Genomic DNA, 14324 nt, shown 5'->3' on the forward strand with positions numbered 1-14324 from the left:
GTAGTGTACGTGTATCGCAAAAATTAAGAAACTATGAATAAATCATTTATAAAATTAAAATTTTATCTCAAATATTTTGTTTAATTATTGTTTTTTTTTTTTTTTACATAAAATATCGTTGTTGTGTAAAATTCATACGGTAATTTACAAACATTCTATATGATGACCTATACATTCTAAGCAGTAATCTGAGCAGAGGGTCGTGTCGAGTTTCACGCATACACTATACATTCGTCCGCCTTAAACCGTCTTAAACTACCCTTCGACTATCCCACCGACCATCTTCGACCACCGTCTCAGGCAGTGATGGATCGAGCCGTGTTATCACTACCGCCGGAAAACCTCCTCCCAGCCGAATACCGTGATTCGTAAGGGACGGTAAGGGAGAAGGTGGTCGACTTCATCTACCGTTATCGTGCGCATTGTTAAGAGGGCGCTTACCTATGGACAGCTGCTAAATAGAAGCTATTCCCGTTTGACTCGTTTGCGATAAATGGCACGAATTTATAGAAATATTCTCTTTCGGAAATAATTTTTTAAAATTATTGAACAAATTAATCGGTGAAGAGCCTTATTATTAAATTCTTATGCTCTTATTATAAAGAAGCAATAATTTTTGATCGCGAGAGACACTGTTCGAAAAATATTTGTATAATATGTATGCAAAGAACTTAAATATTCGCTTGATCTTTGTCGATTGTTTGCCTTTTTTCGTTCTATCGGTTTCTCGGTTCGGCGCAAAAATATCGATGCGGGGATATATTTACGGCCGCGGACACCGTGTAAGTTTACCTACCAAGAACACGACTCGCCGCGCCCCCGTGGTTTCCACGCCGATACGATGAATATGCAGCAAAGAATTGTGTATTAAATATCAGCAGCCACTATGGACGCGATGGAGAAACCAGCAACCGTGGCGGGTACGCGAGCGAGCTCTCCGCGTCGTTTTGTTCTCGCTACCTTTAAAACAAGACAATTTGTTTGTCCGCTCGATACTACGGGTGGCGCATCAGCGGGTGGGATGTATCCCGGCATCTCTCTTTTCCTCTCTTTCCCTCATCCTCATCCTGATTCTCATCCCGCGCCTCTTGCTCTTACCTCGTTCTCCTCCTGCTTGCTTCGATATAGAGACGGCCTCAGGTATCCGTGCATATTCGAACGGCTGAATAACAAACGCGTCGTAACAAACATAAATCCATAACTAATACGCAACAGATTAAAATTTCATTTTGCAACTTATGTCCGCGGGAGTGGCGGTGGCGGACCGAAGGCGGCAGCCGCCCACGGTTGATTAATTGAATTTTAATTAAATCGCCGTGGAATTATTAATAGAAAGGCTATTACTGCTCGGTAAACTCCGGAAAAGCCTCAATTTCGTAGAATCGGGGTAATTAGTGATTGAGCAGAGATAATGGAACGTGTAGAATATTGCTGATAAAATTCTCTATATAAATAAATAGATTTTTCTCAAGTATCATTCCGCGCGCGTTTCTCATCTTTATGATCGATCAAATTTCTCTCTTTTACGATGTTTTTTTCGTTCGTGATATAAAAAAATTCTTTTATCAGTTGATCTATTATGATGTCCTGATCTTTTATCTCTACCCTCAAATCTCTACCCTCATTCATGTCGCAGTATCGTTTCTGCAGCTGACATAATCAGAAACGATCACGGCCAAGCATCTTAACTGCGACTTCCCTGGAATCACAGATACGATGATGCCGCATCGTTATGTGAAAATTATCGACGAGACCGGTATACTCTTTAAAACAAAATCCCGCCTCGTAAAGTTCCTTCATTAAACATCGAAGGTGGCCCATAAAATCGGCGAATTCGAAAGGGAATTCTGAAGCGCGCCGGACAACAGGGGTTGGCAAGAGGAGGAAGGGAGAGTAAAGGGGTTCGATGAGCTGCGGAGCCGAGGAATCGCTGCCGAGCAGGTAGAAATGTGCACCTCTCGCGCGTCCTCAACACGCGCATCTCGCGCGTCCCACGGCGGTTGTTGTACGTGTCGAACCCCCGTGGTGCCTCGGCACCATCTCACGGCTAAGGCTAATTCCGTCGGAACCCACCGTCAGATCGATGGTTGATTAAAATCCACGAATCACCGATATACGAACCGTCGAATTTTGTTCCTCCTCACCGCCATCGATGCTTCTCTGATCTATCATTCGCCCACGACTATAAATTCTTTTGACTATAAATTCTTCTAGACTTTGTATGCGTATCTCATATGTCGGATGACAATATCAAGAATTAATTCGAGTAATCTATATTATTAACAGATAAAAGTTAATAGACAGCATATATATATTTTTCTTACATATACGTAATTTATAACAAAATCTAAAACGTTGATTTAAACGATTACATAAACAATATTGAAATTATTTTTTGTGATACATAATAAAGCAAATGTATTTGTCTCAAAAGCAATTATATATACGTATTCAATGTGGATGCACCTTAAAACCGACTCTTAGCATCACCGACACTTATGTACATAACCAGTTCCCGTGTAACGTATCATATTTATGTTACGCGCATTCAATAATTATTCATGCCGTTATACAGATTTGCGCAGATAAATTCAAGGTCGTATCTACTCCGAGAAGCTGCGCACCCCGGGGACTTCTCCGAGCGGTAGGCGAACAAATACTATAATTCGCATTGTTCTCTGCCCGTTTTTTTTTTTCCCCGGACGCGATTAAACGTAACGAAATACAAACACAACGATCACGGGAGGTCACTAAATTATCTCTAAAAGAGAACAGACATTAGCTCTTGCCTCAATTTGCCAAAGCCACTTTTATTTCTATTTGATAAAAATTATATTCATTGTCTGCAATAAAAGCATACGCATATAATAAACAAAAAAAATAAATAAATAAAAATCGAATACGCATTAAACGTGCTTCGAAAATAAAATTGTGTAGAAAAGATATTGACGTAGTTAGCAAATGAATTCAAGCGATGCCTTTAATCTCTATGGGCAATATGACAAATAAGATTAAACGTTGAAAAGCTGTAACAAGCATGGCCGAGACAGTTCCGATATCTCGAGGATTGACATCAGTCTACAGCACGACAGAAATTACAAAATTAAAATTCAATTATCCGCCAAGCCGGGCGCGCATTGCCCGGAGATTTCACGGAGTTTTTCCAGCGCCATAGCTTCGGAAGACGTCTGGGGAAATTGCATCGCCCATTCACGGTATCCGGGATGATCGTCGGGAAATGTCGCCTGGTCGGAATGACAGGAACAATCTGCCGTTGTCGTTCGCTTGCCGTGCTCGATTCGAAGGGAAAAAGAAATTAAAGGAGAAGCGGGGAAAGAGAGCAACGAAGACGCAAATCGCGACGCCGGCGCGGTGTACGTAAAGATCCCGAAGCGAGATGATAATTTGATCTCTACCCACGCAGTTTCGAATACACCAGTTTCGTGTACGCCTCGATAATTTACATGCTTGATCTTGAAGAGATTATTAAAAGCAAATATAGAGGCCGGTCAAAATCAAGCAGCTGTCCGATTTCATTTGTATTGGATTATTTCTTCTTTTACAAACATAACGATTGAATTTATGTTGCGCGAATTTTTTCATGTAATAATTTATTATGGAAAACGACTTAAACAAATGTAGTAATTTAAGTGTCAAGAGTTGAGAAAAAATTTATAAAAAGATTAAAAGCTATACGCATATAATTAACATTTGAAAATTGTATATGGACATATGAACCTTGTTAGATGTTTATATATTATTTTTTCCAAATATCAATAAAACTATATTGCAGTACAATATTGCGCCACAATATTTTCGCATAATGCAATTTCAAAACCGGGAATATATCGTAGAAGAACTTGTCCAGGCGAGTTTTCAGCGTGTTTACTTTACCAATCACAGCGAATAAAAATCAGCATCGCCGAGTGGAGTCGTGATTATTTCTGGTGATGTCTGGGGGAACATCATCAGGCAAACCTTGTAATTTTGATTCTTTGACCGCTTATAATACATTAGCCGTAGTCCTTACCGCAGAATTTATTATTGTCCGGTCGCGCAGAGTGGATAAGATATCTCGGATATCTAAAAATGTTGAATGCAAGACATTAATGTGCGCGTGAAAACATAAAATAAATATTCTTATAATTATTTCCATTATCAAAAACAAATCTCTAGTACAACAAACAATATTCTATGCGCCTATTATTAAACATACAGAGACGAACAAAATCTAACAGTCTCACACAATATCTAACAGTCCCAGAGCCTTCTAATTGATCAAACGTTATGGTCCATAAGCATGATTACTTTCTGTTTCTGGGTGATGGGCCGAGACGCAAGAGACAAAGAGGCAAAAGGGATCGGCACGGCAGAAAGAGAAAGAAAGAGAAAGAGCGAGAGGAAGGTCGGTTTTGTGCTCGACGGGGAATTCGCACGGTCCGTTTCGGTTCTACCGATTACGCCCATTCGTCACTGACAGAAGGAACATCGATTAACGTTGCTCAGGAGCACGGTGCAATATGTCTGGGACGCGAAACGAACCGTTGCAGCATCGCGAGACGGCGACTTACCGCGAATGCACGCGGAAGGATCTCTTCTCGTGACCTCGTAATCCGCGGACTCTATTTCACCTTTACCAACTACGACTACCTAGTTTCCTTCTTCTGATATATGCCGATTTTATCGAGACACGGCGACAAAAATTTAACAACCTTCCATCGCGTAGATCAGCGGTCTCGCCGTTTTACGATTTGTCATTGTTGAATTTTTTTATAGGTTTAAATCAGCTTGAATTTTAATCAGCTTAAATCGAATCTTTTTATCTTTTTTGTCTGAGAATGGAATTCGCATTTATTAACAATCGCAAGTTCGACGGTATCGTCATACGATTAATAGCTATAATAATGCACGTTGTTTTGCCACGAAAGGATATAAAGGGATCCAGGAGACGATCGCGTCCTTTTCTCGATAATCCGTTCTCGTCCTTCGCATCATCTCTTGGCATAGCGAGTGGGTAATTCCAAATTGGTAATCACGCGATGGCGCCAACCTCTCGCGGGCCGTCAGCAATCTCGATTCTTGTTGTTCGACTTTGCTACCTCGTCTCTTCTCTCTTTCTCTCTCTCTCTCTCTCTCTCTCTCTCTCTTTCTTCCACTTATTCTTTCTTGTCATTCTACACCGCTCGATTTGTTTCTCTCTTTCTCCTTCTAACGGTAGCTGGCGCGGTAGCCGTCTTGCGTGCTCCTACACGACATGTAGGATGACTGTGTGCGATGCGGAACGCTCCGGCATCAGAGGTTTGTCTTTGTGATGACCGACGCAACGTGCCGCCGCAGGGACGCGAACGGCTACCGAGATACGCGCTGAATTATCTACTACGATAGTCCCCTTCAACTCGGATACCCACGTACGGTGTATTCCGCCTACTTCTCCTTTTCTTCTTCATCTCGTCTTACGAGAAACGGCGGCGGTGCATGAATCCGCCGTCCTTGGCGATGCCTGCGGGATGCAACCGCTGCTTCTATCTACTAGCGTCTCGCTGGCATTTGGCCGTCACGGCGCTTATGCATCTTCGGAAAACGGACGGGCGAAGCGTCGGATGATGCAGCCTTGACGGATCATATGTGTAAATACGAAGTATTTCATCACACAGGATTTTGCGAACCGCTCTTAACGCGGCATGACGACTCAAGCCGAGTCACGAGCTTGAGAAAATCGATCAATAATGTCAATGCGCGAAGAACTGCATTCCGCCAACGGCCAAATCTATTCATCACTCGCGCGTTTAATATCGCGACGTTGATCGTAGATGTACGTGCTTATGTTTGAATATAAATATCGGCGCGCGTTGATTTAAGTGCGTCTCTTTCTCTCTTGTCTTTCTCTCCCTTTATGTGGTAGCCATCGCGCCGGCGAGACACTGATTGAATTGAAGTAATATCAGGAGCAGTGAGTAATGATCACCTGGGATTCAAATGTTGGATTCTACCAGCGATTTCTGTTCATACACACACGTACACGTGCGCGCCTCGCGCTCGCGCTCGCGCTCGCGCGCACCGTCCTCGTGTGCATGTGGATCAGATAGTGTGTAGTCATGCCAGGTGATTATATCGCATTATATGAGAAGTCTGCTACTGTGTACTCAGTCCTCATGAGAGGTCCCTCCGGGCCTCTTTATCCCTCTCTCCCTCCCACCGCACCCTTGTCTGTCGACGAAGAACTTTTGACCGGCGGAGATGGCCAACCGGTCGGTCATCCCTATATTCATCGTAAGAAGTTATTATCGTTGGTAAGGCATCGTAAAAACCTCTCCAGACTTCCGGCTCAAACTTTCCCGAATCAAAATACTCATAATCAGAAGCACACAATCATACGCGGATGTCTCTTATATTAATAAATCAATATCCATAAAAGAATCGTAAAAATAAACTATTATAAATAATATTCATGAAATATACTAATCTTTTACATATACAATATTTACTTAATAATTCGACATTTTAATAGCAAATATTACATAAATAACGTTGTAATTTTTCTCATACAATTTTATTAGAAAAAGGAATTTTACCGTAGAATTTTTATCAAAGATTTAATTAATTAATTTAGACATCTTTATCGGATAAAATTTTTGCAACACAAGCGAATAGTGCATTTATATTCACAAATTTTCACATAGAAAAAGACTTTTTTGTAATATTTTTATCGTAGGTATAAAATATTAGAAATAATTAATACACGAAAATATTAAATCACATTCGTTCTCCGATTTTTCCGCAGGTCTCAGTTCGACGAGGTGTCGGGTAAGACACTTGATTCGAGGACGTGGATACAATTCAACAGGCTGGTATCGAGTCAATAAGATCCCCGCCGGGCATATAGGTTCTGTCCGGGTGGTCCTGAGCTCCCGGGCACTCTCCGGAGCCTCAAGGCCTACGAAGCACGCGGACCCCAGGCGCCCTTTTATCCGACGCGTAAGACAATGTGGCCCTCGGAGTTTGATCGATACGCGATACTATCCATATATCGCCGTTCTTCAAAAAATATATCCCGTGTATCTTTCAAGTAATTTATCGAATATTATCACGATTATTAATAATTCCAGAAGAATTCATACGGTTTGACTTTTACTATATCATCTTTTTTGCGATTTATAATCGCACGTGCCAATTTTCGTTCTAACATTGACATTCTTGAAATTTGCACGAGATTCTACAAAGAAAAAAAAAAAAAATAATAATCTCTTTTATCGCAAATAATATATGACGAATGCGATCTCTGCGCAAGTTTTACTATCAAATGCGAATATTCTCTCGCCACCCGTTGCATTAGGCCACTCTCTCCGTCAACCGGTTCAATGATATCTCCAACGTCCCGGCGATGATTTATTCGACGTAAGATGGCTGACTTGGGTTACCCAGCGGCTCTCCCCTTCAGCGTAAGTACTCTAAACAGAAGCTATTGTGAACGTCCACGTCGAGATGGACGTACCCCACGCACGAAGCATGGATCTTCGATGCTACCGGACGCGCACACGCGCTCGCACGGCTTGTATGTGCACGCGCGCGTACACGGACGTATTTATGTTTGATCATCAGTCGCGGGGATCGTTGGGGTTTGGTCGTAACCTTTGATGCGGGAGAGGGCACGGACAAAATACCTGACGTAGAGGAGATAAGATCGCAAGCGTTATTTCATTCCCTATTCCTTTTGATACAAAAATTATTTTGCGGGTGGCGTATCGCAAACGAGACTCCGCTCCGCTTCGGCCTGGACATCCTATCCCGACGGTGAAATATATATCGACCAACCGTAATGTGTCTCCGAGCCGGCATTGGCTCCAAAAGTCTGGGCACGATATGCTCGTTTTTCGCGCAAAGATTTATGAATATTTTCCAGAAGATTGAGATTTTCAGATTAAATTAACACCATATCTAAATTTTTTTTTTTTTTTTTTTTTTTTTTTTCATGGCGTCAAGTTCCTGCCTCGCTGTAAATTATATAATTATACATAAAGATTTAAATATGGTAACTTGTGACTTTAGATATATTTACGATACGAAAGAAATTTTTATTTTATCGATTCGATAGATAGTGCACATTTATAATTATTTGTTTCGAGAAACCCGTTGTCGAACGTACGATCATTTCGCGTGAACGCATCTACGCACGAGCCTGCACGTATATAATCACGTGTGTGTTTTTCCCATGGACGCGGTTGGGCCCGCAACGGACGGGGACTCTACCATGATTACATGGTATCGACGCCTTACAATGAGCCAGGAAGAATTCCGCGTAGGTATCTCCATTTCACCACCCCGTAACCACCCTCTGGAACTCGCCCAAGGGTGTGTCCCGGATGAATGGTCGGCTATCTTATTGAGCTATCAATGGCCTGACTTAACCCTTCACCGCGCGACCGGCAACACAATCCACGGTCCATGAAACCTTTGATCTTCACCGACTGCGCGGGCTCGTGTGTAACTATATGTTACATTATGGCTTCGCTGCACTTATTATTGACGCTACACTACTGTTACTCACAGCGGTTCTCACATTTCTCGGTGACACTCAAATCGAATGTTTCGCGAAATATGCTAGAGTATTACCTATAATAACTAATATCGCAAAGCGCTTATTATATTATAGCATTTTCGGCAAATATTGTATAATATTATTATTATATAAAGAAATCAATAGATTAGAAAATGATCTTTTGTATCTAGAAACAGATCGACTACAAACATAAAGCGTATATGAAATCAGAGGAACTACTCGAGAGAGACTTAACTCGTTATTAAGGCGCACTTGCAAGTCGTAAACAAAGCCAATAAAATATTATATACGCAGCGTACGGAGCCGAGGAATGGACGAATGGTCGGAGAGGGGCCATAATAACAGCCGCAACGCATAATTGCCAGAACGATTGAATTTCTATATTACTGTGATGCCTGTGAGCGGTATAGCTCCGACACAATTGCATCTATTGTATTATCTATATACTTTGAAGCCTACGGTCTCATTCCTCTCTTCTCTTTTCCAGTTTTTATAATTTCTTGTTATTTCATTCTATTTCTCTCTTGTTCTCTATTCTCTCTCTCTCTCTCTCTCTCTCTCTCTCTCTCTCTCTCTCTCTCTCTCTCTCTCCCTTTTTTTTCTGATATAGTACATTTCTCAAAATGATGTCTCAATTTTATGAAAAGCTCTCATATACGGCGGGCGTAACATAAATAATATTACATTATAGTTATTTACGTATACCGCTTATATAAAACTCGATAAAAAATTTTTTTTTTTTTTTTTCATTACTATTTCAAAGTAGCTTTAAAAAACCATATATTATAAAATAAAAATGATAAATTTTTAAAAGTATTAAACTCATTTCTTAATATATAAGAGAGATGCCACAATAATAAAATATAATTAAATTGATCGCGTGAAATAATATACTTCCCATTGTGGCAATACTCTCCGACTGTTGGTTGACTTACCGCGAGAAACGCTCCGAAATGATTCTCGCAAAAGGACCTGTTCGTCTTGCACGTTCTCGCTGCGCAATCTCTAACAATTCCCAGATAAACACGCACGATTTTTCAATGGCATCGATCTCGCGTGACGCACGATTCGCGCCATAGAGCAACGAGGTGGATACGAGCCAAACGGATAGCGAGAGACGACGTACGCCCGGCAATGAGTTACCGGGCGGGGACTATAACTCCCCCGGTGATATACGACTGTATCTCGGTACCATTTGGCAGACGTAGATATATTATACGCATTCCGCCACGACGTGAATTTATTTATTCTATAATTATCGCGTACAATCGGTAATGCGCCCCGTGCGAGCGCATACGGGGGGATGCGCTCCCTCCGCTCATTTCCTGACCATTTTCGGATGCAGCGAAGAAATCCTCGAGTAACATTTGCGCGCGTATGATAATTAATTGTTGCGATTACGTTGTGACTTAATAATTATTCACGAGTTCTCGCATAATCGACTTTTCGAGTTTAAACGATAGCTTTTCTTAGAGACACGGTAAAAGAGCTTGTTATGGAGCAATACTGTTTCATGTAAACAATATACGTGTAACATCGTTCTTCTCGTCGCGATAGAAAAATTTTTAACTATGTCGATACGACACTTTAATAAACATGTGTCATTTCATATAAATTAATAAAAAATTATTAGAATGAGAAAAAAGAGAGAGGTAAAACTATGTACTTGAAAGTATACAGATAGTAGATGCAAAGAAGATTAAAATTGAAGGACACAATTAAAAGTGCTACAAAAACAAAGAACAATTTGTCGTCGTTTGACCCGTTAAAAAATGTAGCATCAGCGTTTACTTACTATTTTCTCTTTCTTTCTCTCATATCATTACGAGAATACATATATCGAAAATATTTCCGTGGTAACGAAATCGGAGCACAAGTAGACGTCTTCGAAAAGACTTCAGAAAAGAAAGGTACAAAAGAGGCCAAAGTGCCGGGAGAAGTTTGAAGGAGTAATGTGGCACGGGGGGGTATGACCAATCAATTACTAGTAGTGCAACACGGGCCCCACACACAGCATCAATATTACCGGACCCATTACCTTTCGCTCGCTACACCTCTGCCGTAGCAAAGAAAGCAAAGAGAAAGAGAGATGACGAGAACTGAGAAGAGTCGTATGATGCACGCTTACAAATTCGCCTGCCGGCTATGACGTCGCCGCGACCCGTGGAAATCGAGCGTGACTCGTCGACGTATGTATTGTACATACATATGTGTACCAGTGTGTATGTAACCGATCGAAACATCACGCCATGCTGCATCTTCGTCACGATGCGATTAATTCGCTTCGACGGTTCATTTATTAATCGCTATTAGATGTATAAGAGCTTCTTTCCAATCTTATATATTGAATAAGAATGCGATTTGTGTTTTTCGTCATGTGGAATAATATAAAGCTACATTACGTGTTAGGGACATATTTATTTTTATTTTTTCCTTGATACTGATGTGAAAAATATTCAAATAATATAGCAAATACGAAAAATATTCATCAGAAAAAATTTATAGACAAAGAAAGAGAGGGATTTCCCTTTTCTTTGAGTTCAAATATTACTTTAATAAAAAGAAATATTAAGATAAACTCTGTTCGAAAGTTATTTTAATAAATGTCATGAGCAATGTTTTAAGATCTAAAATTGAAATAGACATTTAATAAAGCATTAACAATTGAATAATACCATATCAATACAAATGTAAATCAAATAATACTAATGTACGTATATATTCGAGGAAAGCAATTGTTTTGTAAATGCTTAACCTGAAGATCACCAACGTCGTTTTGCTCGAGACACGTCCGATACGTCCCGGCTACGAGTTCAAAGATATCGAACGGGACCAAACCACAAAAAAAATATTTTAATTATCGTGCACACGATTCTCCGTTGTTTTATAGCCCAATTATGGAGTCCACCCACGCGACGACTTTAACTGCGTCGTTCTGGCATTTGTGATTCACACCTAAGAGGAGATGCAATCAGATGAGGCACAGTATCCCGTAATTTGCATTTCTTTTTTCAAAAGTATAAAATGTTTATAAAAACTTCCCATAGAAACTATATTTAAATCGTCGAAAGTTTTATAACTTTTAAAAAAATTTTGGCTCTTTAAAAAAATATCGACAATCCCAAGAAAAGATAATAAAAAAATACTTATTTATTTCCTATATATATATGTTTAATACACTTGTGTGAAAAATTATAATAATTATTTAAACTTTTATTTTTTCAATAGCGAAGTTACTCGAATCTTTGCGAGCGGCAGAATCTTTCACAACGATTTTGTAATATTACGCTGGTCCGTGCCCGGTAATCTAGTTCGGCTATTTTTCAACGCGCATAATAGCACCAATAAATCAAATTAAACGCGATGTTAGGTGCGCGCACATCGCGCACGCGTCGCGGAAATGCGTCCCTAAATCATCGGCGAATATAACGCATTGGGAGGATCAAAGAGGCACGAAGCAATGCCGTGGCTCTTCGTTCTTCCCGCGTTTTTATTTCGCACTCCTCGGCTTTTGCCTTTTCACGAAGACGGTTGTAATTATCCGTCCGAGTGGTCTATTTAGTTTCCGCGAAGTGTCATGGCCCATCGAAAGAGTTCTGGAGAGCGGTCTTCTCTCTGTCTATTTATCTCTCTTTCTCTTCCTATCGTAGCGTTCGTGGTGTGCGTTCTCTTTAAAAGACTTCCCAGAATAAAAGATTAACGGGATAAATGCTGGCCGATCATTTCGAAGTAACGTTTTCTCTTTTAGACGCTTTCCTAAAACAATTTACGAGGCTGTGTTTTTATAACCCGTTCGTAGTTTTGCTTTTAGTCAGTACTCGCACTTGTACTACTGTTGTTGAGAATATTGAACTAATGACGATAAATATTTCTTTGCAAATTTTTTTTAACGATATCACTTCACTTACCGCATATTACTGAATTGTATTACACTCTCTGAATTGTTGCATCAATCAATTAATATCCTTAGAATATTAAAAAAAAAAATAATAATAAAATAAAATAAACTAACAAATATTATCGTGTATCACTTTGTACTCTCAAAATTGAATTTTTCCGTAAAGTATTCTTTCTCGTTTTGTGCATACATGAAGCCTCCGTTTACGTGAAAAATCAGGTTGCATTCTTCTGCAACCGAGTCCTCGCTCTGTTTCCTTCGAACATCGCAGAACGAGTCAGCCATAAATCTCGAGATGGACCACCCGGTTCTCTGAGCCCATCACGTTCTCCACGTCTCATCGAACGCGTAGATTCGAGTGTCCTCCTCTTCGAGAGGAAGACACCGCTCATGTCAAGTGTCGCCGTCAAGTACGCGGATTCCGCAACGGCGCGTTTCTCGGACGTGCGTTTGAGACGCGCCCTTTTTCTGACGATATCCAGCGCCGAGCTGGTTACTTGCGTGCCAGTTAAATAAGCCATAAAGCGGAGGGTCGTGACATAACGCGAGGTTGTCACCACCCGTGGCATTCGGGAGGTTTCGCTGATTTATTAGGCGCGCACTGTACAGTCGCGTCGCGAGAAGGGGGATGAAGAAGTAGCATGAAGAACAACATCGAGACCCGATGCAAAGAGGGTTGAGAGAGAGATCGGTAGCGATTCCTAGAACTGTCTTTGACGTCTTTCACGGAACGCCTTCGTGCTGGAAAGATGAAGAAGCGGGTGAAGGAACGAAAAGGGGGTAAGGAGAGGATCGGCGTTCTTTCTCCTTCTCTCTTTCTCTCTATATGCATCGTTGGGCGCAAATCGCGAAACGCGTGTCGCGACCATAGTCGGCGAATTTGTACATTTATTCAATGGCGTAGCAGTGATAAATTTCATTCGATTATAAATTATGATCGGGAAATATGTATATACATATATGAAGCGCATATCTTTTCAAATGCAAAGTTTTTGCATTATTGATGATTATCATAATGTACACTTATAGCCGATTTTGTGTGTGTCAATCTTACATAAAGATATATAATAATATAAAAATAAAAATTCTGTTAAATAATGATAATAATTATTTTGATAAAAATTATGTAATATACATTTTACTGCGCAGAGAAACGTCGCGATTTTAATATTGCAAGTATCGCATGAGAAAAATATGACAGTTAAAATAATTATTAAATATGGACGACATTTATTATGTGTCCCACAGTCTGACAATAACCGATGAATATATCATATCGTTGGAATATTAATATCGTCGCTGCGTACGCGCGAGCGCATCGAAAAATACGTCACATGGAACAACGGCCTGCTCGTCGTCACGGTACATTACTCAATGCGAAATAAAGCTCCCATTAGAAGGACGTTTACAGTCCTCGCGGCACAAAGGATGAAGTCTTATTCCAGACGCGCGACGCTATTACCGAGATTAAATGGCTAAAGACGACGAGTATATGCCATCCGCCGTTACAATATATTTACGCGTGCAGCATGCTACGCCACTGCACGCGTAAATGCGTGCGTGCGCGAGGGAGGAAGAGAGAGAGAGAGAGAAAAAGAACATGCAATCGAGGGAAAGAGAGCGGGGGGGGGGGTGTGCACCAGGAGCAAAAGTAAAGTACGCCGCTGCTGCACCTGCTTCTCGGTCCATCATGCAGTGTGTCACCCACGCTAGTTTACTGCACTGCGAACCGTGTTATGCATCTGCAAGACAAGGCGCTCGGAGGATCTATGGAGGGATTTCAGCGGTAATCGAGAGATACGCGCCATCGTCGCGGTATTTATTCCTCCCAGTCGGTGCCGACGCATCGCCTCGCTCCGGTCCGCTCCT

General features: G+C 40.9%; 1 protein-coding gene and 1 long non-coding RNA gene across 3 annotated transcripts in view; one reads left to right on the forward strand and one right to left on the reverse strand.

Moving 5' to 3' along the window:
* LOC138933532 (protein odd-skipped-related 2) overlaps window positions 1-7918 on the forward strand; it is a 329776-nt gene extending 321858 nt beyond the window's left edge. The window contains exon 4 of the transcript XR_011446978.1: window positions 6782-7918. The gene's annotated coding sequence lies outside the window, so the exon portion shown is untranslated. The remainder of the gene's footprint in view (window positions 1-6781) is intronic.
* The window catches only part of LOC138933533 (uncharacterized), a 314831-nt gene that overhangs the window by 5580 nt on the left and 294927 nt on the right, over window positions 1-14324 (reverse strand). The gene's annotated exons all lie outside the window — the stretch shown is intronic.

This window comes from Polyergus mexicanus, unplaced genomic scaffold (assembly GCF_030449975.1).
Source record: "Polyergus mexicanus isolate NDT 795.1 unplaced genomic scaffold, iyPolMexi1.0 SCAF_5, whole genome shotgun sequence".
In the NCBI taxonomy this organism is placed as follows: domain Eukaryota; kingdom Metazoa; phylum Arthropoda; class Insecta; order Hymenoptera; family Formicidae; genus Polyergus; species Polyergus mexicanus.